Genomic DNA, 22,202 nt, shown 5'->3' on the forward strand with positions numbered 1-22,202 from the left:
AACTCCTCCCTTTTTCTGCAGCTTGCTCAGCCATTCATTTCTGTCCTTTGTTATTACTCCTCCTCATCCAAGTTGCTTTTGCACAGCACAGCTTCTAGCTTCCCAGTTGCAGAAGAAAGTTCCCACAGCAGATTACATGGGATAACAAACTTTTTACTTCTGGAAGAACATGAGGTTCTAATGAGCACAGTCAAGAAAGAAAGTGAAACCAAGAAGAAAACAAAATAATTTTTACAGTACAGTGAGTTTTTCAACAGTAAGGACTTAGTCAGTTAAGCCCAAATTCTTCATTAGTCTCTGATGTCTTTCAGCATTCAAAGCCTTTGTAAAAATATCTGCTGTGATATCTTCAGTTGGACAATATTCTAATTTCAGGATTCCTTGTTCCTGGTGATCCCTCAAGAAATGATACTTCACATCAATGTCCTTGGTTCTTGGGTTAACTCTTTCCATCTGAGCAAGAACAAGACATTCTTTTTTGTCCTCATTTATTTTGTTGGTTCCAACTGTGGTTGTCCTATGTCTGTTAGCAAGTGTCTTAACCATAAAACTTTTTGATTCGCATGTGCTGCTGCAACATATTCTGCTTCTGTTGATTACAGCGTTACTATAGCTTGCTTTTTACTAGTCCCACTAATTGGTCTGCCTGAGAGAAAGAAAAGAGAGCCACTGGTAGATTTCCTGTCAGTTGTATCTCCAGCCCAATCTGAATCAACGTATCCAGTTAAAGTGTATTTATCACTTGTAGGTAGTTTCAGTTTAACGTTTGCTGTTTCAAATAACATATTACTCTCTTCACGGCATTCTAATCCTTTTTATTTGGCTTCGACACTTTTCTACTCAGAATTCCTACTGCTGCTGCGATGTCTGGCCTTGTAACAGTTGCTAGATACAGTAATTTTCCCATTGCCGTTCTGTACTCTTCATTATTTGGTAACACATTTTGCTTGCTATTCATCTCTTTAAGATAACTGGTTTCCATTGGAGACTTTACTGTTTTTGCATCCTTCAATCCAAATGTTACGATTATGTCTTGAATCATGTGATTTTGATTAGGTAGGAAACTTCCATCTTCTTCTCTTTCTATCTGTATTCCTTGGTACTGTTTCACATTTCCCAAGTCTTTGATCTTTAAATGTTGATTCAGAATTCTTAGTATGTCCTCTTTATCCCTTTCTTTTTCAAAACAAACTAAAATATCATCAACATATATGAGTACATAGATCCATCTGTCCATCAGTCTTTTTGTGTATAGGCAAGGATTAGCTTTGCTTCTTTGAAATTTTTCATTTGTGAGCACTTCTGTGATTTTATCAATCCACGCTTTAGCATCTTGTTTAAACCATATATACTTTTCTGTAGTTTACAAACCATGTTCGGATTACTTTTATCTTTGAATCCTGGAGGTTGTTCCATGTAAATATCTTCTGTTAAACCTCCATTCAAAAATGCTGTCTTTACGTCCAGATGCTTCAACTCCATTTGTTTCATTGTTGCAACTGCAAACAAAGTTCTTATTGTAGTATGTTTGACAACTGGAGCAAATGTTTCATCATAGTCTTCTCCATATTTTTGAGAAAAACCTTTTAGCTACGAGTCTTGCTCGGTATCGTTCAGCCGTGCCATCTGTTTGGTATTTTACTTTAAAAACCCATTTACATCCTATAGCTTTTCTTCCTTCTGGTAATTCAGTCAGTGTCAGTGTGCCAAGTGTCGGACACCAGCCAATCAGACATCAATGTAAAAGTAGTGAACAACCTCTTTAAAGTTTAATCACTAAGAGGCACTGTCTATTCCTATCTGTATCAGTTCTTGTAAACCTTGCTCCCACTACAGTGTCCATGTCTTTGAGCCATGCATGGATTTTTTTTCTGTTTATGTTGCCTTTATCCAATTATTAGCTCCTTCTTCAGGAAGTCGAGATATGTGTTTCCAAGAGGTAGGTTCATAAATTTTTCTTCTACTTGCCTTGTGTTTTCATTTAGATCCTCAATGAATGTCACACTGTTACTCACCGTAACTCTGTCTGTTTTGTGATCTAGGATTTTATATCCTTTGCAATTTTCACTATATCCAACAAATATTCCTTCTATTGATCTATTTTGAAGTTTGGAACGTTTTTCTGATGGATTAGATACAAAAACTTTACATCGAAAAACTCTTAAATGATTCACACTTGGTTTCTTACTTTGGCACAGTTCATATGGTGGGGTTTTTTAAGTTTTGTAGAAAAAAGTCAGTTTTGTAGGTAAGTAGCTGTTATTGCTGCTTCACCCCAATATTTCTCTGGTAGTTTGGAATCTGTTAGCACACATCTTATCATTTCAGTCAGAGTTCTGTTTTTCCTTTCTGCTACTCCATTTTGTTCAGGTGTGTGTGGAACAGTCTTTTGATGCTCTATACCATTTTGTCTTAAGTAGTTTTCCATTTTGTGTCCTGTGAATTCACCTCTATTATCACTTCTAAAGACAATTGGCTTCCTCTGAAACTTATTTGACTGTGTCATGTAGTCTACTAATTTATTGAAAACTTCACTTTTGTTCTTGATCAAGTACGTGACTGTGTATCTTGATTAGTCATCTATAAAACTCACTATATATCTATTTCCTCCTGATGTAGTCACTTTCATGGGTCCATATACGTCAGTATGCACCAAAATAAGTGGTCTTGTGCTTTTCATCTCACTTTCTTTAGGTATAGATATTCTTGTAGCTTTAGATTTTATACAATATTCACATCTTACGGTAATTGAGCAATCAGATATCAATAGATCTTTTGTCAATTCTTTCTTTTATACTTTCAGGATGTCTGTGTCCTAGACGTCTATGCCACATGTGAATACATTTCTTGTAATCATGTGTACACAACTTCATCTGTTCCTTTAATGTGTCTAGATGATATAATTGTTCATCTGCCTCGACATTGGTTATTATCTTATTTCCCGCTAGGATTGTACATTTATCATCTTTGAATTTTACAGTAAGTCCTTTAGCTGTTAGATGTTTTACAGATAACAATCATCCTTCTAATTCTGGAACATATAACACATCCTGTACAAGTATCTTTGAAGCATGCCCAAACTTATTAGAACAGTTTAGCATACCTTGTCCAATAACTTCCGCAGTTATTTTGCTCCCATCTGCAAGATAAATGGCTTCCTTCTTATTTAAATCAAGTTCAGTAAAGAAACTTGTATTACTTGTCATATGACTTGTTGCTCCTGAGTCAATAAAGCAACCTGATGATGATTTCTTATCAGTTACTTTAAACGTGCCATTCCAATTATTTACACATGAATCAGAAATTGTGTTTTTCACCTTCTGTGTATTCTCTTTATGGTGTAATTTCTGTTGTTCTGCTTTCCATATAGTACAGTCTTTCATTAAATGTCCCTTTTTCTTACATCTGAAACATTCTCTTGTCTCTTTATTATGGGGTATCTTTGATTCTGTAGCTTGAAGGCTATGTGTCCACGTTGCTTTTTAACTGCTTTTTACCTGCTTTTTTGCTGCTTTTTCAACTGCAGCGTTTAATGTCAAAATGGATGTGTTCTGCTTTTCAAGCAAAGTCTATGGGAATTTGGGTTTCTTGTGCACACTATGCTGTTCAAAAAGGTGCCTTTTTGTGGCAGAAATTTGGACAAAAACTCTGCTTTGCAGTTCAAAATGCAAATGGCAAAAGCAATTGACATGCTGCTTCTTTGAAAAGCAGAGTTTTTGCCCAAATTTCTGCCACAAAAGAACAACAAATCTGAAAAGAGGAATCATATGCATAGAAAGTAGAGGTGTATCTAGGCTTTCTGGCATAAGAATTCTTTTTGGCGACCCCCTGATCCCTCGCAGTTTGGGTAATTATCATGTGACCACTCATTCATATATGATTTGCACTCTTAGTCACGTGCAGACGAGCTGCTCTTCATAACTCTCTCAATGTTCAAAGAAAAACAGAGAAGTAGAAAGAGAAGCGAATTGTCACTTGACTAAATATGAAAATTGCATGTGTGGCGCCCCAGGACCTGGTCGCCACAACAGCATTGCCCTCCCAAAGGGTTAATGCTGAGCCTGGAGGTAATTGGGAGATCTATTGGCCAGTAAGTTAACACCCAACACAGTTCTCCCTCCAGCCAGCAGGGGGAGCTCTGAACCTGGAACTTCAGGGAGCATTCCTTAAGTCTGGCTGAAGGGAGGAAGTAGTAGTTAGTCTGTATGGAGCAGTAGAAGTGAACAGACGCAGAGTGAGCTGTCCTGTGAATCTGGGGCCTGGAGCTGGAGTAGCTTGGTCCAGAGAAGCAGGAGTAGCTGGGAGGCAGCAGAGAGACTCGGACATCGGAGTCTGTGGCCACCAGGGCTTAAACATATTCCCTGGTAGCCGAATCCGAAGGGCAGGAGAGCTGCAAGCACCTGGCCCAAACATCCCAAAGGTACAGCTGCAGCATCGAGGCCCGGTGTGGACTCCAGCAGAGAAGCACCAGAGAGAGGGCCTGCGCAGCCTGCTACAGAGGGAAAGGGACGTACCATCAGTCCCAGCAGCAAAGAGGGCCATTGCTGGATTCAGAGAAGCAGGGTCCTATCATAACAAAGAAAAGCACAGGAGTAGGCCTCATACTCAGCTGGCCAGAAAGATCACCCCAAGTACTTCCAGGCCGACCGGATCCCCATCACCACCTGTAACGGTCTCCCAGGACTGGACTGTGTTCGAAGTAAAAGAGGAAAAGGTAAAGAGACTGTTGTTTATGCCTGATTCTTTCATTGCCTGTCGGCCCTGCACCGTGTTAGCCGCACATCCCCATAGACTCTCACAAGCACCAACAGCGCCCCGGGCATTGCTCCACCTGTGGGGAGCAGTACCAACATTGCTGCCACATCATCACCCCGGAGGCCTTACACAGCAGCGGCGGCTTAATAGCCGCAGACCACAGGTGGCGTCACGAACACAAACTTTATTACTTCAAGCCACATATTTTACTGACACCCACCAGGGCCACGGAGCCGGGCCCAGCCACCACTGACTATCACCGGACCAGTTCTGCCCGGCACCGGGTGTCCCATAGCCCTGGGGTGGGCGAGTCAACTTTTGGCGTCACGAACAGGATTTCGTGCCCGGTCCCACCGGGTACTGTGCGCCTGCAGGAATTGTGCTTAAAAGACTGTGTACTGGTTGTAAATTGCCGCCGCCATTAGCCGCGCCGAGCGCAGGAAGAAAGGGGGCGTGCCTGACAAAGAGCGCGAAGGGAGCGCGCCATCAGAGCAGAGCGCTGTTAACCCCGCGCGACCCAGAAGAAAATTTGAAAAGTGAACGGAGCCTGGTAAGGTTCACTAAGGGGGAGGAAGATGTCCGACTCAGAGGGAGAGCAGGTGGCTGCCATCGCCCAAGGCGCCGCAGCACCGGCCGAAGCAGTCTCAGTCGCCGTCGCCCCAGCCCCCACTCTAGCGCCGTTAATGCCGATCACCATGCCGTACATACCGGGAGCAGAATGGCTGCCGCAGTACTCCGGGGAGTCCCATACCTTGAGTGACTTCAGAGAAAGCCTGCACAGCTTATTCCGGGTGTATCCGCTGACTGAGAGCCAGAAGGTGGGCATAGTAATGGGACAGCTAGCCGGCGCAGCCCAGCGTGAAGTGAAGTCCTGGCCTGATACAGATAAAGGGACAGCAACCCAGATACTGGCCAAGCTAAAGAGTACTTTTGACACCCGCACCGCAGCAGAGATAAAGATGAGATTCTTTGGGTGCAAGCAGCGGGCCACAGACAGCATAAGGGACTATGCCTTAAACCTGCAAGAGGCCCTGAAAGCAGTTAAACAGGTGGACCCAGAGAGTGTACGTGAAGAAGACAAACTCTTAACTGAGCAGTTCATAGAGGGGCTCCTGTCAGATGCCCACAGGACCCAGCTGCGTATCCTGGTCCTCCAGAACCCTGCTCTGGACTTTGCAAAGTTTAAGGACCAGGCCATCAGGGTACTGAGAGAATCTACACCGAATGACCCAGTACCCCTCCGGCCTCTTGCTATCACGTACCCCGGGGTGGTGCCTGCAACACGAGCCACTGCAGGGGCTGAGGCGCAGTCCCTGGATAAGGATCCCACTGCAGAGCTCAGACAGCAGGTCCAGGAGCTGACCAAGACTGTGGCTGCCCTTGCCAAGACCGTGCAGTCTCTACAAATGACCCCCTCGCCTGCAAAAATCGAGTTGGCCTCCAGCCCAGATGACGTCCCATGGATGCGACAGAGAAGGATTCCGCCGACCCGAGGCAGAGACACAGACCGGTATGATTCAACAGGACAACCGATCTGCCGCCGCTGCAGCCAGGCGGGCCACATTGCACGACGCTGTCCTTTAAATGGGCTGAGCCTGGGGCCAGGAGCCAACCCCCAGGTGTAAGGAAGCCCGGCTCAAACCCCAGCCGCAGCAAGTATGTGGGAGGACGACCGGTCCTTCCCATTGTGCTGGATGGGATCCCTTTGAATGCCCTCCTGGATACGGGGTCCCAGGTAACAACCATCCCCCACAAACTGTACAAAAGATATTGGGCTGATTCAGACATTGACCATGGCCCAGATGATGATTTAACAATTGTGGCCAGTAATGGTCAGCCCTTACCTCAAATTGGGTACAAAGAAGTAACCATTAAAGTGGGGCGGGTGGAATTGCCATGTCAGGGGATGATAATTGTAGATATTGATCGCAAAGAATCTGATCCACTGCTAACCATTGGTACAAATGTGATAGAAAATTGTATTGCCGAAGTGATAATTTTGTTGCAACAGGCGTCTGAAACTGCCAGCTCCGGGCAGCAGCGTGCCCTACAGAGGGAGATAAGAGCCCTGATGAGGAGGCAGCAGGTAGAGCTGGCCGGAGGAGAAATTGGCAGTGTGAGGGTAAGTGACCCCCTCCCCATTGCAATACCCCCAAGAAGTGAAATGTTGATATGGTGTCGGGCAGCAATAGGCCTCAAGGGTCAGGATTACCATGCCTTGGTAGAACCGGTGTATTCAGACAGTAGGCCTGGAGTCCTGATAGCCAGAGGGGTAGCAGACGTTCGCAAGGGGAGAGTGCCCGTCCGTGTCTTGAATTGTGGGGAGGAGGAGGCCAAATTGCCCCGGTACGCCACTGTAGCAAAACTGTACACTGTCAGCAACAATACCATTAAAACAGTGGAACCCTTGATCCCGTCCGACCAGGCGGAAGACAATGGCTCCAAGGGGCAGCTGGAAGACTGGTGCCAAAAATTACATGTAGGCACAGACTCCACCCCCTCGCACCAAAAGCATGGGGTTTACCGGGTGGTACAGGAGTACGAGCGGGTCTTCAGCAAACACCCCCTAGATTTTGGGCAGGTGAAAGGGGTTAAACATCAAATCCCCACGGGTGACCATCATCCCATTAAAGAGAGATACCGCCCTGTACCCCCCGCACAGTATCAGTGTGCCAAGGAAATGTTACGAGAAATGAAGGAGGCTGGGGTTATCAGAGATAGTTGTAGCCCCTGGGCAGCTCCACTAGTGCTCGTAAAGAAAAAAGATGGTACAATGAGAATGTGTGTAGATTACAGGCAAATTAACCGCATTACACATAAAGATGCTTATCCACTGCCCAGAATAGAGGAGTCACTAACAGCCTTAAAGTCAGCTAACTATTTCTCCACCTTGGATCTCACCAGTGGGTATTGGCAGGTTCCCGTGGCAGAGGCGGACAAGGAGAAGACTGCATTCACGACACCAATGGGCCTCTGTGAGTTCAATTGTATGCCATTCGGGCTCTGCAACGCCCCAGGGACATTCCAAAGGTTGATGGAGTGCTGCTTGGGCCACCACAACTTTGAAACCGTGCTGTTGTACCTGGATGACGTCATAGTCTACTCCAAGACTTATGAGGACCACCTGAAGCACTTAGCAGAAGTGTTTGAGTCCTTGTCGAAATATGGCCTGAAGATTAAGCCGTCCAAATGTCACCTCTTGAAGCCAAAGGTACAGTACCTGGGTCATGTGGTCAGCGCAGAAGGTGTGGCACCTGATCCGGAGAAAGTCACTGTAATCAAGGACTGGCCAAGACCCACCACAGTGAAGGAGGTGCGGCAGTTCCTTGGACTGGTGGGCTACTACCGAAGGTTCATTGATGGTTTCACCAAGATAGCAGCGCCCCTTCAAGATCTCCTGGTGGGCCAGCCAAAGCAGGCTAAGAAGCAGAGCCCTCCATTTGAATGGAGCAGCCAACTAGAAACATCCTTTGTCCGGCTGAAAGGGGCTCTCACGGGAGAAGAAATTCTGGCCTACCCTGACTACAGCCAACCGTTTGTACTGTATACAGACGCCAGCAACGTGGGACTGGGAGCAGTTCTGTCCCAGGTACAGGGAGGCAGAGAGAGGGTGATAGCGTACGCCAGTAGGAAGCTTCGGCCCACAGAAAGGAATCCAGAAAACTACAGTTCCTTCAAGCTGGAGTTCCTCGCTATTGTTTGGGCAGTGACTGAACGCTTCAAGCACTATCTGGCATCGGCCAAGTTCACCATCTTCACGGACAACAATCCGTTGACACACCTGGCAACAGCCAAGTTAGGTGCGATGGAACAGCGATGGATGGCCCGGCTGTCTAACTTTGACTTTACCATCAAGTATCGGGCTGGCAAGAAGAATAACAATGCTGATGCGCTGTCCAGAATGCCTCACTTACCCGAGTCTGGAGAAGACCTGGATGAACTCGAAGAGATAGAGTTACCGGCTTTCCATCACCAAGGTGTTTCCCAGTGTGAGCATGCTGTGGGAGTGAAGCGCTCAAGCCAGCACGAGGTCTCGGTCAACCCATTACTCCACCATAATTGGGAAGAGACACAGAACGGTGACCCGGCCGTGCGATTGGTCAAAGAGAAGCTAGCGCAAGCTGAGACCCATCTTGGCCCAGACGCTCCAGAGGAAGCCCAGCAGCTGTGGAAGGAGAGGGGACGACTGTTCACCTACCAAGGCAAGCTCTGCAAGAGATATGTCAACTGGCGAACAAATGAACTTGTCTGGCAGATAGTGGTTCCGCAGAGGGATGCTCCAATGGTCCTAGCAGCGTATCATGATAACGCAGGACACTTCGGGTGGAAGAAGTTGGAGGCCCTACTCCGTGATCGGTTCTATTGGGTGCACATGAGAAAGATGATCGAGAAGTGGTGCCGAGACTGTGGCCCGTGTAACCTGAGGCGGAAGGATGATGCCAGCCAAAGGTCTCCCCTACAGCCAATTGTCACGAAGCAGCCCCTGGAGTTGGTGGCCCTGGACCACGTGAAGTTAACACCAAGCCGGTCAGGCTATGTGTACGCCCTCACCATTGTGGACCATTACTCTCGTTTCCTGGTAGTAGTGCCTGTGAAGGACCAGACAGCCAGAACAGCAGCTAGAGCGTTCCAGGCATCCTTTTGTCGACCTCACGGTTATCCGGAAAGGGTACTGACTGATCAAGGTCCTGCATTCGAGGCCGAAGTGTTCCAAGAGTTCTGTAACATGTACGGCTGTAAGAAAATCCGAACCACACCGTACCACCCCCAAACCAATGGACTGTGCGAGAAAATGAACCATGTGGTTATTGATATGCTGAAGACCCTACCGCTGGAAGAAAGGAACCAATGGCCAGAGAAGTTGCCAGATCTGGTAGACCTGTACAACCATATCCCAGTAAATTCGACCAACTGCAGCCCCGCTTACCTGATGCGAGCCAGACCTGGCAAGTTGCCTGTAGACTTTGAGATGGGGACTGTGTCGCCTGAGGCGGTTCAAGAAATAGAGGATTGGGATACAGAACGGCAGCAGCGGTACCGTAAGGTCCAGGAGTGCGTAGAGAGGAGCCTGTCTCAAGCAAGAACGAGACAAGAGCAGCATTACAATCAAACAGCCCCAGCAACTCCCTTAGCACCTGGAGAACAAGTCCTCAAGAAGAAGCGGAGGACGCATAAATTGGATGATCAGTGGGAAAACGAGCCCTACACCATTATCCCCTCCAACTTTGACAATAGTAAGGTATGCCTCATAAGCAAGGATGAAGGCAAGACCTATCAAGCAATTTCTCGAGACCGCCTGAAAGCGTGCCCTGAACGGTGCAGAATCCAAAAAGAAATGGAAGAAGTACAAGGAAGTCCCCAAAGTCAAGAGAAAGAAGGGGAGATGATTCAAACCATCCTTGGAAAATTCCCCAAAACTTGGACCCGAATAAACAATGCCATAGTGGTACCAGTTTTGACGTTTCCGCAGTTGGTCGAGCCAGAAACAGAAAAGGTTCCGGATCCACCTAAAGAACCGTCCGCTCCAACACGAGATGACACGCCAGCAGTGGAACAGGAGGATCAACCCCCTGTCAGTGGTGAACCTGTCATACCCTTGGCGACTCTTAGACCACATAGGCAACCATCACGCTTACCTATCGGGGTTAGGCCCACCTGTAGTGCTGAGGTAGAAGACACACCAAGTAGTCAGGGGCAAACACCAGAGCTACGCAGGTCCCAACGCAGCACTCGGGGACAACCCCCTCCAAGGTATAGAGAGTCAACTGTATAGGGGAAAGGGAGGGAGTACTTATTAGAATGTAAATAGTTATGCAAAATGTCTGTAATGTTGTGTACAAAATGTTTTTCTTTTTCTTTGATTGCAAAAATGGACAATTGGGCCATTGGACTATGGGTGGCCAACACCTAAATTGTTCATAGTTAGCATTAGTGTGTTCAACACCCCTGAAGGAAAACCCGTCCGGCGTGCATAGAGTGGGGTCATCAATGCTCTGACGCACGCCCAGAGCCTACGTTGGGGGTTTGATCGCGGCGGGTCCCCCATGGAGCAGTGTAATGGACACCCGGCAGGGAGCCGCACTGGACTCTTATAGTAATGTTTAAGTCTGTAACGTTCAAGTAATGCGCCTCCCATAATGGGATGAAATGTTCTAACATGTTATGTTTGTTTCTACAGTCCGGGAGTACTGAATTTAACTAAGGGGGAGTGTGGCGCCCCAGGACCTGGTCGCCACAACAGCATTGCCCTCCCAAAGGGTTAATGCTGAGCCTGGAGGTAATTGGGAGATCTATTGGCCAGTAAGTTAACACCCAACACAGTTCTCCCTCCAGCCAGCAGGGGGAGCTCTGAACCTGGAACTTCAGGGAGCATTCCTTAAGTCTGGCTGAAGGGAGGAAGTAGTAGTTAGTCTGTATGGAGCAGTAGAAGTGAACAGACGCAGAGTGAGCTGTCCTGTGAATCTGGGGCCTGGAGCTGGAGTAGCTTGGTCCAGAGAAGCAGGAGTAGCTGGGAGGCAGCAGAGAGACTCGGACATCGGAGTCTGTGGCCACCAGGGCTTAAACATATTCCCTGGTAGCCGAATCCGAAGGGCAGGAGAGCTGCAAGCACCTGGCCCAAACATCCCAAAGGTACAGCTGCAGCATCGAGGCCCGGTGTGGACTCCAGCAGAGAAGCACCAGAGAGAGGGCCTGCGCAGCCTGCTACAGAGGGAAAGGGACGTACCATCAGTCCCAGCAGCAAAGAGGGCCATTGCTGGATTCAGAGAAGCAGGGTCCTATCATAACAAAGAAAAGCACAGGAGTAGGCCTCATACTCAGCTGGCCAGAAAGATCACCCCAAGTACTTCCAGGCCGACCGGATCCCCATCACCACCTGTAACGGTCTCCCAGGACTGGACTGTGTTCGAAGTAAAAGAGGAAAAGGTAAAGAGACTGTTGTTTATGCCTGATTCTTTCATTGCCTGTCGGCCCTGCACCGTGTTAGCCGCACATCCCCATAGACTCTCACAAGCACCAACAGCGCCCCGGGCATTGCTCCACCTGTGGGGAGCAGTACCAACATTGCTGCCACATCATCACCCCGGAGGCCTTACACAGCAGCGGCGGCTTAATAGCCGCAGACCACAGGTGGCGTCACGAACACAAACTTTATTACTTCAAGCCACATATTTTACTGACACCCACCAGGGCCACGGAGCCGGGCCCAGCCACCACTGACTATCACCGGACCAGTTCTGCCCGGCACCGGGTGTCCCATAGCCCTGGGGTGGGCGAGTCACATGCAAGTGAAGTGGCCATGTGATGGAACCAGCGAGCAGAGCTGAATCCTGACAGTGAGTAAATTACATGGTGCTTGGATTCAGCTACAGGTCTTAATTTTATAATTAAAGGGATTCTCCAGTTTTAAGATGAAAGTCTGCAGTTACTCTTGGTGATTGCAGACTTCTGAATTCTCACTATGCATTCTCTGCACACTTTTAGGATTCTCCCATGCCAGTACCAACAGTAGACAGTCATGTGAGCACAAGTATACCAGGAACTGCACATATGCCTCATTGATTTGAATAGGAGTCGGATGTGCAGTATGCAGCCATGGCTAATATCAGAAGATGGAGCAGATCTGGAATTGAGCACTCCCGCCTTGTGCTGCTGCCACTGCCGGTAACTAGAATAGCCGATTGGCAGGGGGGTGGACCCTGTCCAATCAATGATGACCTATCCTAACGATAGGTCATCAATGTTAAAGTAGTGGACAACCTCTTTAATATAGCCATATATAAGAGAGGTCAAGAGTGTACTGTGCTTTTGCATAATACAACTGTGGGACAACTCCTTTAAGTTTTCATCTGTTGAGCTGGATGCTACTTTTTCGACTATTTTATTAAATACGACTTGAGGATTACTATAGTGAGTGGATTTCGAAGTTTATTAAAAATCTGGCACAGGTATTTGACTGTCTACTGTTTTATATAGAAGATATTTGTGCACATTAATGAAACATATCTATGAATGTAATTACTGAGCTTTCACAAGCTGGCACTTTAAAATTTAATATTTATTCCAAAGGCATCCAGGGAAAGCAATATGAGCTGATCCAATTTTCCCCGCATTAATGCTATCATCTCTTATTTTTTGACTACCCGATTTTTCGTCCATCATGTAGTTAATATCTTTTATATTTATGTTCTTGTCTCTCTTATGGTAAGGAAATCGTTCCAGCTCAGCGTGTACATGGGCTCTGGTTTTATGAGTGATATATAAATAGCAAATTTCTAGCTTATCACAAAAACCATATTGAAGCTCCCAGACACAGGAGTTTTCTTTCTCTGTGATTCAAACATATACTTACATCTTGTTTTCTGTAGATAAACTGTACTTGCCATCGGTTTCTTCATTAAATCCCAGCCAGGCATTGTCATTTTTAGGGCTGCTGCTACTCTTTAACATTTCAAGTTGCAACTTGCATGCATTAGTCGACACAAAGGCCTGCCAAAGTATACCGATAAGACTGCAATTTTAGTATTGACGGCCTCTACGGTATTTTTTTCCAATGTCCTTTGCTATTGCTTGTTCAGGCAGTTTTTATGCTTTGTGCTGCATATTAATTTTTCTGTACATCATGGGAATTCCTTTTGTACTGTAGATTTCGGGCTTTTTTTCTTCTTCACAGATTTAGATGTATTTCCTGCTCTTAGCTTTTAATTAACTTACTGGTACAGCTGCTGGACAGGATATAAAAACTTATTGCTTTCCCTGTGTTATGAGTATACCACCAATCATTTGCTACTTAGACGGTGGTGCGGCAGCTATTAGTTTCCATGGTAACCTAAGTCATGGTGATTGATTCCTTGCCAGTATGGCATCACTACGGGGAGTGTAGCTAGTGAGTTCAGTGTACTTCTAACATCCATCTAATTAAAAAAGGATTACAGAATCATCCCATATATACAGAACAGACATGCTGCAATTCATTTATGCAAATGTCAACACTATTAAACATATTGCCAGACTATTTAAGGAAAAACAAACATACTCGGCGCCTTTCATTTTTAGAGGCAGCTAAAAATTGTAAAAAAAAATGTTCATGTCATGAGAAGAAGGAACTATCCTCACCCAGACATGCTATGATAAGTAGAGTTGAGCGCGGTTCGTGGTTCGTGGTTCTCCAGTTCTAGGCTCGAGTGATTTTGGGGCATGTTCTAGATCGAACTAGAACTCGAGCTTTTTTGCAAAAGCTCGATAGTTCTAGAAACGTTCGAGAACGGTTCTAGCAGCAAAAAACCAGCTAAATCCTAGCTTGGTTTCTGCTGTAATAGTGTAAGTCACTCTGTGACACGTTATGACATTTCAGTGTATAGTGTGCGTGAACAGCGCCTTCAGATCACTGCTGTTTCTATAATGGCGATCGCCATTTTTTTTTTTTTCTTGTCTTCCTTCCCTAAGCGCGCGCGTGTAGTGGGGCGGGCCAGCATGTCAGCCAATCTCAGACACACACACAGCTAAGTGGACTTTTAGCCAGAGAAGCAACGGCATGTGTGATAGGATGTCCATGTCACATGTCCCTGCATTATAAAAACGGACATTTTCCTCCAGGACACCATTATCTGCCTTCTGCGTCTTTGGTGTCAGACATCACTGTCGCAGCTCCGTCCTCCTGAGTCCTATCGCCGATACAGCTGTATGCGCTGCATACACAGCGTTAGACAGCTTAGGGAGAGCACATTCTAGCAGTCCTTTTAAGGGCTCAAACCGGCAGGGTCAGAGAGCCATAGGTGACAGGTCCTGCAAACAGCAACAGCGTCTGTGTAGCCAAGGTCAGGGATTTCCTCCCTGCATTTCACCATTAGGAGGGAATAGAAAGGCCGGCTTCCATTCCTCTACCCAGAGCCCCACAATCCTGCCACTGTACCCTCCTGTCCTCTGCACACTCCAACTCATTATAACTAAGCCATTATACTAGCAAACACTCAGTGTACCTAGTGGCATCCTAAACGTGGCTATTGGACTTTGCTATAGTCCCACTAGTGCAAAGATATTTGCAGAGCACGTCTGCCTGCATTGCAGACTCCAACTCTTTTTAACTAAGCCATTATACTAGCAAACAGTCAGTGTACCTAGTGGCATCCTATACGTGGCTATTGGACTTTGCTATAGTCCCACTAGTGCAAAGATATTTGCAGCACGTCTACCTGCATTGCACACTCAAGCTCATTGTTACTAAGCCATTATACTAGCAAACACTCAGTGTACCTAGTGGCATCCTAAACGTGGCTATTGGACTTTGCTATAGTCCCACTAGTGCAAAGACATTTGCAGAGCACGTCTGCCTGCATTGCACACTCCAACTTTTTTAAACTAAGCCATTTTACTAGCAAACACTCAGTGAACCTAGTGGCATCCTAAACGTGGCTATTGGACTTTGCTAGAGTCCCACTAGTGCAAAGACATTTGCAGAGCACGTCTGCCTGCATTGCAGACTCCAACTCTTTTTAACTAAGCCATTATACTAGCAAACAGTCAGTGTACCTAGTGGCATCCTAAACGTGGCTATTGGACTTTGCTATAGTCCCACTAGTGCAAAGACATTTGCAGAGCACGTCTGCCTGCATTGCACACTCCAACTTTTTTAAACTAAGCCATTTTACTAGCAAACACTCAGTGTACCTAGTGGCATCCTAAACGTGGCTATTGGACTTTGCTATAGTCCCACTAGTGCAAAGACATTTGCAGAGCACGTCTGCCTGCATTGCACACTCCAACTTTTTTAAACTAAGCCATTTTACTAGCAAACACTCAGTGTACCTAGTGGCATCCTCAACGTGGCTATTGGACTTTGCTATAGTCCCACTAGTGCAAAGACATTTGCAGAGCACGTCTGCCTGCATTGCACACTCCAACTTTTTTAAACTAAGCCATTATACTAGCAAACACTCAGTGTACCTAGTGGCATCCTAAACGTGACTATTGTACTTTTGTCTATTCACACTATTGTAAACATATTTGCAGCACGTCTGCCTGCATTGCACACTCCAACTTTTTTAAACTAAGCCATTATACTAGCAAACACTCAGTGTACCTAGTGGCATCCTAAACGTCGCTATTGTACTTTTGTCTATTCACACTATTGTAAACATATTTGCAGCACGTCTGCCTGCATTGCACACTCAAACTTTTTCAAACTAAGCCATTATACTAGCAAACACTCAGTGTACCTAGTGGCATCCTAAACGTGGCTATTGTACTTTTGTCTATTCACACTATTGTAAACATATTTGCAGCACGTCTGCCTGCATTGCACACTCAAACTTTTTTAAACTAAGCCATTATACTAGCAAACACTCAGTGTACCTAGTGGCATCCTAAACGTGGCTATTGTACTTTTGTCTATTCACACTATTGTAAACATATTTGCAGCACGTCTGCCTGCATTGCACACTCAAACTTTTTTTAACTCAGCCATTATACTAGCAAACACTCAGTGTACCTAGTGGCATCCTAAACGTGACTATTGTACTTTTGTCTATTCACACTATTGTAAACATATTTGCAGCACGTCTGCCTGCATTGCACACTCAAACTTTTTCAAACTAAGCCATTATACTAGCAAACACTCAGTGTACCTAGTGGCATCCTAAACGTGGCTATTGTACTTTTGTCTATTCACACTATTGTAAACATATTTGCAGCACGTCTGCCTGCATTGCACACTCAAACTTTTTTAAACTAAGCCATTATACTAGCAAACACTCAGTGTACCTAGTGGCATCCTAAACGTGGCTATTGTACTTTTGTCTATTCACACTATTGTAAACATATTTGCAGCACGTCTGCCTGCATTGCACACTCAAACTTTTTTTAACTCAGCCATTATACTAGCAAACACTCAGTGTACCTTGTGGCATCCTAAACGTGGCTATTGTACTTTTGTCTATTCACACTATTGTAAACATATTTGCAGCACGTCTGCCTGCATTGCACACTCCACCTTTTTTTAACTCAGCCATTATACTAGCAAACACTCAGTGTACCTAGTGGCATCCTAAATGTGGCTATTGTACTTTTGTCTATTCACACTATTGTAAACATATTTGCAGCACGTCTGCCTGCATTGCACACTCAAACTTTTTTTAACTCAGCCATTATACTAGCAAACACTCAGTGTACCTAGTGGCATCCTAAACGTGGCTATTGTACTTTTGTCTATTCACACTATTGTAAACATATTTGCAGCACGTCTGCCTGCATTGCACACTCAAACTTTTTTAAACTAAGCCATTATACTAGCAAACACTCAGTGTACCTAGTGGCATCCTAAACGTGGCTATTGTACTTTTGTCTATTCACACTATTGTAAACATATTTGCAGCACGTCTGCCTGCATTGCACACTCAAACTTTTTTTAACTCAGCCATTATACTAGCAAACACTCAGTGTACCTATTGGCATCCTAAACGTGGCTATTGTACTTTTGTCTATTCACACTATTGTAAACATATTTGCAGCACGTCTGCCTGCATTGCACACTCAAACTTTTTCAAACTAAGCCATTATACTAGCAAACACTCAGTGTACCTAGTGGCATCCTAAACGTGACTATTGTACTTTTGTCTATTCACACTAATGTAAACATATTTGCAGCACGTCTGCCTGCATTGCACACTCAAACTTTTTTAAACGAAGCCATTATACTAGCAAACACTCAGTGTACCTAGTGGCATCCTAAACGTGGCTATTGTACTTTTGTCTATTCACACTATTGTAAACATATTTGCAGCACGTCTGCCTGCATTGCACACTCAAACTTTTTCAAACTAAGCCATTATACTAGCAAACACTCAGTGTACCTAGTGGCATCCTAAACGTGGCTATTGTACTTTTGTCTATTCACACTCTTGTAAACATATTTGCAGCACGTCTGCCTGCATTGCACACTCAAACTTTTTTAAACTAAGCCATTATACTAGCAAACACTCAGTGTACCTAGTGGCATCCTAAACGTGGCTATTGTACTTTTGTCTATTCACACTATTGTAAACATATTTGCAGCACGTCTGCCTGCATTGCACACTCAAACTTTTTTAAACTAAGCCATTATACTAGCAAACACTCAGTGTACCTAGTGGCATCCTAAACGTGGCTATTGTAGTTTTGTCTATTCACACTATTGTAAACATATTTGCAGCACGTCTGCCTGCATTGCACACTCAAACTTTTTTAAACTAAGCCATTATACTAGCAAACACTCAGTGTACCTAGTGGCATCCTAAACGTGGCTATTGTACTTTTGTCTATTCACACTACTGCAAATCTATGTGCAGCACCTCTGCATGACACCCTCCTGCTCTGTTTTTAATAAGCTATAATGATAGCACAAAATACTGCCATTTAGTGGCATCATAGAACTGGCTGTTGTATTCCATTAGTGCCCCACTGGTGACAAGCTATTTCTAGCACCTCAACATGACACCCTCATGCACATTTTGCTACGCTAATGTTATAGCAAACTCATGGAATTCATTGCTGCATTTCATAATTCGGAGGGATAGAAAGTCAGGGTTCCTTTAGCTTTTCCTTCTGTTCATAGACAGCATCTCCAAGAGCAATTTCCCCTCCACGTCTAAGTGTGGAGAGGCAGCTAGTGCGCATGCGTGTGCCGATGTACCCCAGTTACAGCATAATTACAGTGTTTCGCCTAGTGAGATTGCTCAGCCTGAATGTGTTATTTCTGACGCTAAGTCTTCTTTTCGGGATACAGCGCATGCTCCCACACTAAGTGTGAAAAGCCTCTTTGCACAGGTGCTTGCATTCCGTGCCGGGTCTAAGTCCTGTTTTGTGCCTAGACACCATGCTAAAGCTGATAGTCTTTTTTCAGAGACTGTATTTCATGCTACTGAGCATGCTCAGGCACTTACTGCATCAGAGACTAGGTCCGGTAATGAACTCTTTGGCCCTGGCCCTGATGTGGGGGTCCCATATAGACCACAGGGCATCAGGTGTCCTCCCAAATGGCTTTCAGAGGCCCACACCTGACTTGTCACCGCATTATTGATGGTCAGACGATGACTGGTGAGGTGTTTGGGTCATGGCAGCCATGAGGTCATCATTGAAGTTGCGGTTCCAAATAGGACGCTAGTTATGCCACTCATGACGTGTCACTCTACTTTTGTCTCCAGGAGGTGCATTGTGGTTCACCCTGGTTTGGGGCGGACCCAGGTTATAAAAGGGGCTGGAGCCAACAAGGAGGTGCGCAGTCTTCTATTATGCTCCGAAAGAGCCCACCTCCATGTGTTGAACCCATTGCGGCTTTAGGCCAGAGGTAGGCAGGGATAGGGTGTCGATGCAGGCCACCACCACAGTTGGTAACGCAGAACGGTTAAGACCAGCTCCTGTCCTACCAGTCCTGCTTGTGCAGCCCAGTGGCATTAACAGGCCTGCTGCTGCTGATGCGCCTGCTGTCCACAGGTGTGCCCCTACGCACACGGTCAGCGTACTCAATGGCCCCTGTGTTGTTAACAGGGAGTTCCTGGGCTGGGCGGGCATGTGGACCCTGTGACGCTAACAGGGCTCACAGTCTCCAGATCCGAATGGCGTCTAACTCGGTTCAGGCTACTATTAGTTTCATAGCCACACAGCTCTGTATCCTCCACCAAACCTTCCAGTTGCCAACCTCTCCTTTTCCAACTGGGAGCACGGTGGACACTGACTGCTGATGGGGATATATACCTTTCTCTTTCTTTTCTTATTAATTTTCGTTATATAGCGGTCACAGATTATATACCACTTTATCCAAATCTGCCAGTCCCACTGTAACAGATGGTGTTTCTTCAGCAAATGTTACAGTTGCTTAACCTCCAAATCCACGGACCAAAACTTTTTTCCCCTTTCCAACACACCTGTTCCCCTTTCCAACAGCATCTGTCCTTTTTCAACTCATTTTGGGATATGACCAAAAGTGCAACTGTGCAGGGACACCGTACTCAACGCCATCTCAGCACAGCAGCCATCCCTCGGTCCCTCCGATGTGGACAAGGAAAAGACCATTTCCTCCTATCCATGACAAAGCGTTGAGATTCACTCTGTGCAGCACTGGTGTTTAGTGAAAAAGTAGATCTAAGATTGCGTACCCCATTCTGCAGATACTCCTGTATACGTGCGTCCATTTCTATGGCAGGAATTAGTTCGCCAAATTTTGTCTTGTACCGGGGATCTAACAGTTAACCTCTGGTTAATTTTACCCCCAGTTCAGTTTTATGATTTTGTGTGCTTGTTACCTTACTACTTTTCCTGCTTGCTGTTTATGTACCTTGTTGGCCGATCCGCATTTCACCTCTGCTTGTTTTCTGATTAAGTCCTGGCCGTCCCATTCTGTTCCTGTTCCTCAATTAATGTTTTGACCCTGCCTGACTACTATTCTCTGGAATAGCGGTGTGACTCACATTTCCCATACATTTCAAAGTAAAACTTTGACCGCCTGATGGCATTGAGCTCTGCTGCCAGCATAGTAAGGAGGTGTGTGGTAGTCCTTGTGCGCAGTTGCAAGGAAGTGTGGCCTGACCACACAGGGTTTGCACCAAGGTGGAGGACCCACACGAGGTTGAAGAGGCAGAAGCAGTGTATTAACTTCTACATACAGAAGAAGGATTGAAACAACTCGTGGGGACGGCAAGACTTGTACAGCAGACCCTTCTCCATCTCTCACCATAGTTTGCCAGTGCCCAGTCAGTGACATGTAATGACCCTGTCTATGCTTACTGGTCCAAGTATCTGTGTTGAAATGTACCCTGTCGCACACAGATTTTCTCAAGGAAGTGGTGATGTTGTGTGCGACATGCTGGTGTAGCGCGGGCATGCTTTTCTTGGAGAAGCAGTGGTGATTGGGCATCTGGTACTGGGGCACAGCGACAGACATAAGGTCTCTAAAATCCTGTGTGTCCACTAGGCGGAAAGGCAAGATTTCGGTAGCCAACAGCTTACAGAGGGATAGAGTCAACCACTTAGCTTTGTCATGGGTCGCAGGAAGTGGCCTTTTATTTGACCACATCTGAGGGAAAGAGATCTGGCTGCTGTCTGTAGACGATGTTGAGTAGGGTGTCCCTGGAAAAATGCAGGTTTGTGAGGAAAGTGCAGGCGGAGACATGATGTTGCCTTCATCTTGCCTTCAGATCTGTTCATCTTGTATCATTTTTAAAAAACACAGCAAGCAAGGGTTACTCCAAGCGGAGTCTCCCTTTTTTCCAAAAATTGGGCACACAGACACCCCATCAGTGGCAGCACTTGTGCCCTAGTTGCAAACAGGATGTTTTGATTTGCATCAAGCACATTCAAAAATACGGCATAATTAACCGTCCCCAGCATGACACTGGGGTAGGTAGATAAAGTCTTTGCTGAACCATGACTTGGTCATCTTGGCTCCTTTTAAAAACAATGTAAGCAAGGGTTACTCCAAGCGGAGCCTCCCTTTTTTCCAAAAATTGTGCCCCACACACACCCACCCATTCAGTGGCAGCAGTTGTGCCATAGTTGTACACTTCACAGCTAGATTTGCATCAAGCACATTCAAAATCCACAAGCATTTACTCTCCCCAGGATGACACAGGGGTTGTAAATTCATTCTGGATCCATGACTTGTTAATTTTGATGAACGTCAGTCTGTCCACATTGTCACTGGACAGACGCGTGCGCTTATCTGTCAGCACACACCCAGCAGCACTGAAGACACGTTCAGAGACAACGCTGGCAGCTGGACACGACAAAATCTCCAAGGCGTAACTGGATAGCTCTGGCCATTTTTCTAGATTTGAAGCCCAAAATGAGCAAGGCTCTATTTGCAAAGTCATGGCATCGATGTTCATTTGTAGATACTCCTGTATCATCCTCTCCAGCCGTTGACTATGTGTCAGACTTGTTGTCTCTGGTGGCCTTGCAAAGGAGGGTCTAAAAAAATTATGAAAAGATTCCATTAAATTGCTGTTACCAGCACCAGATACGGTCCTACTGGTACGTGTAGACTGTTGAAGATGACGAGACCGTCCCATGTTTGTCAAGTTAAAACTGGGAGATTCACTCCCTGCACCTGCACGGTTGTTTGGTGGAAAAGCGGATCTAAGATCGAGTAACAGCTTCTGCTGATACTCCTGCATAAGTGCGTCCCTTTCTATGGCTGGAATTATGTCACAAAATTTGGACTTGTACCGGGGATCTAATAGTGTGGCAAGCCAGTAGTCATCATCACTTCTAATTTTGACAATACAAGGGTCATGTTGGAGGTAGTGCAACAAGAAGGCACTCATGTGTCTTGCGCAGCCATGCGGACCAAGTCCACGCTGTGTTTGTGGCATAGAGGTGCTAACCGTTCTTTCTTCCTCTGACATCTCCCCCCAACCTCTTTCAACTGAAATTTGAGCAAGGTCCCCCTCATCTGCTGAGTCTTCCATGTCCATGGACAG

Source organism: Anomaloglossus baeobatrachus, chromosome 1 (assembly GCF_048569485.1).
Source record: "Anomaloglossus baeobatrachus isolate aAnoBae1 chromosome 1, aAnoBae1.hap1, whole genome shotgun sequence".
Lineage (NCBI taxonomy): Eukaryota > Metazoa > Chordata > Amphibia > Anura > Aromobatidae > Anomaloglossus > Anomaloglossus baeobatrachus.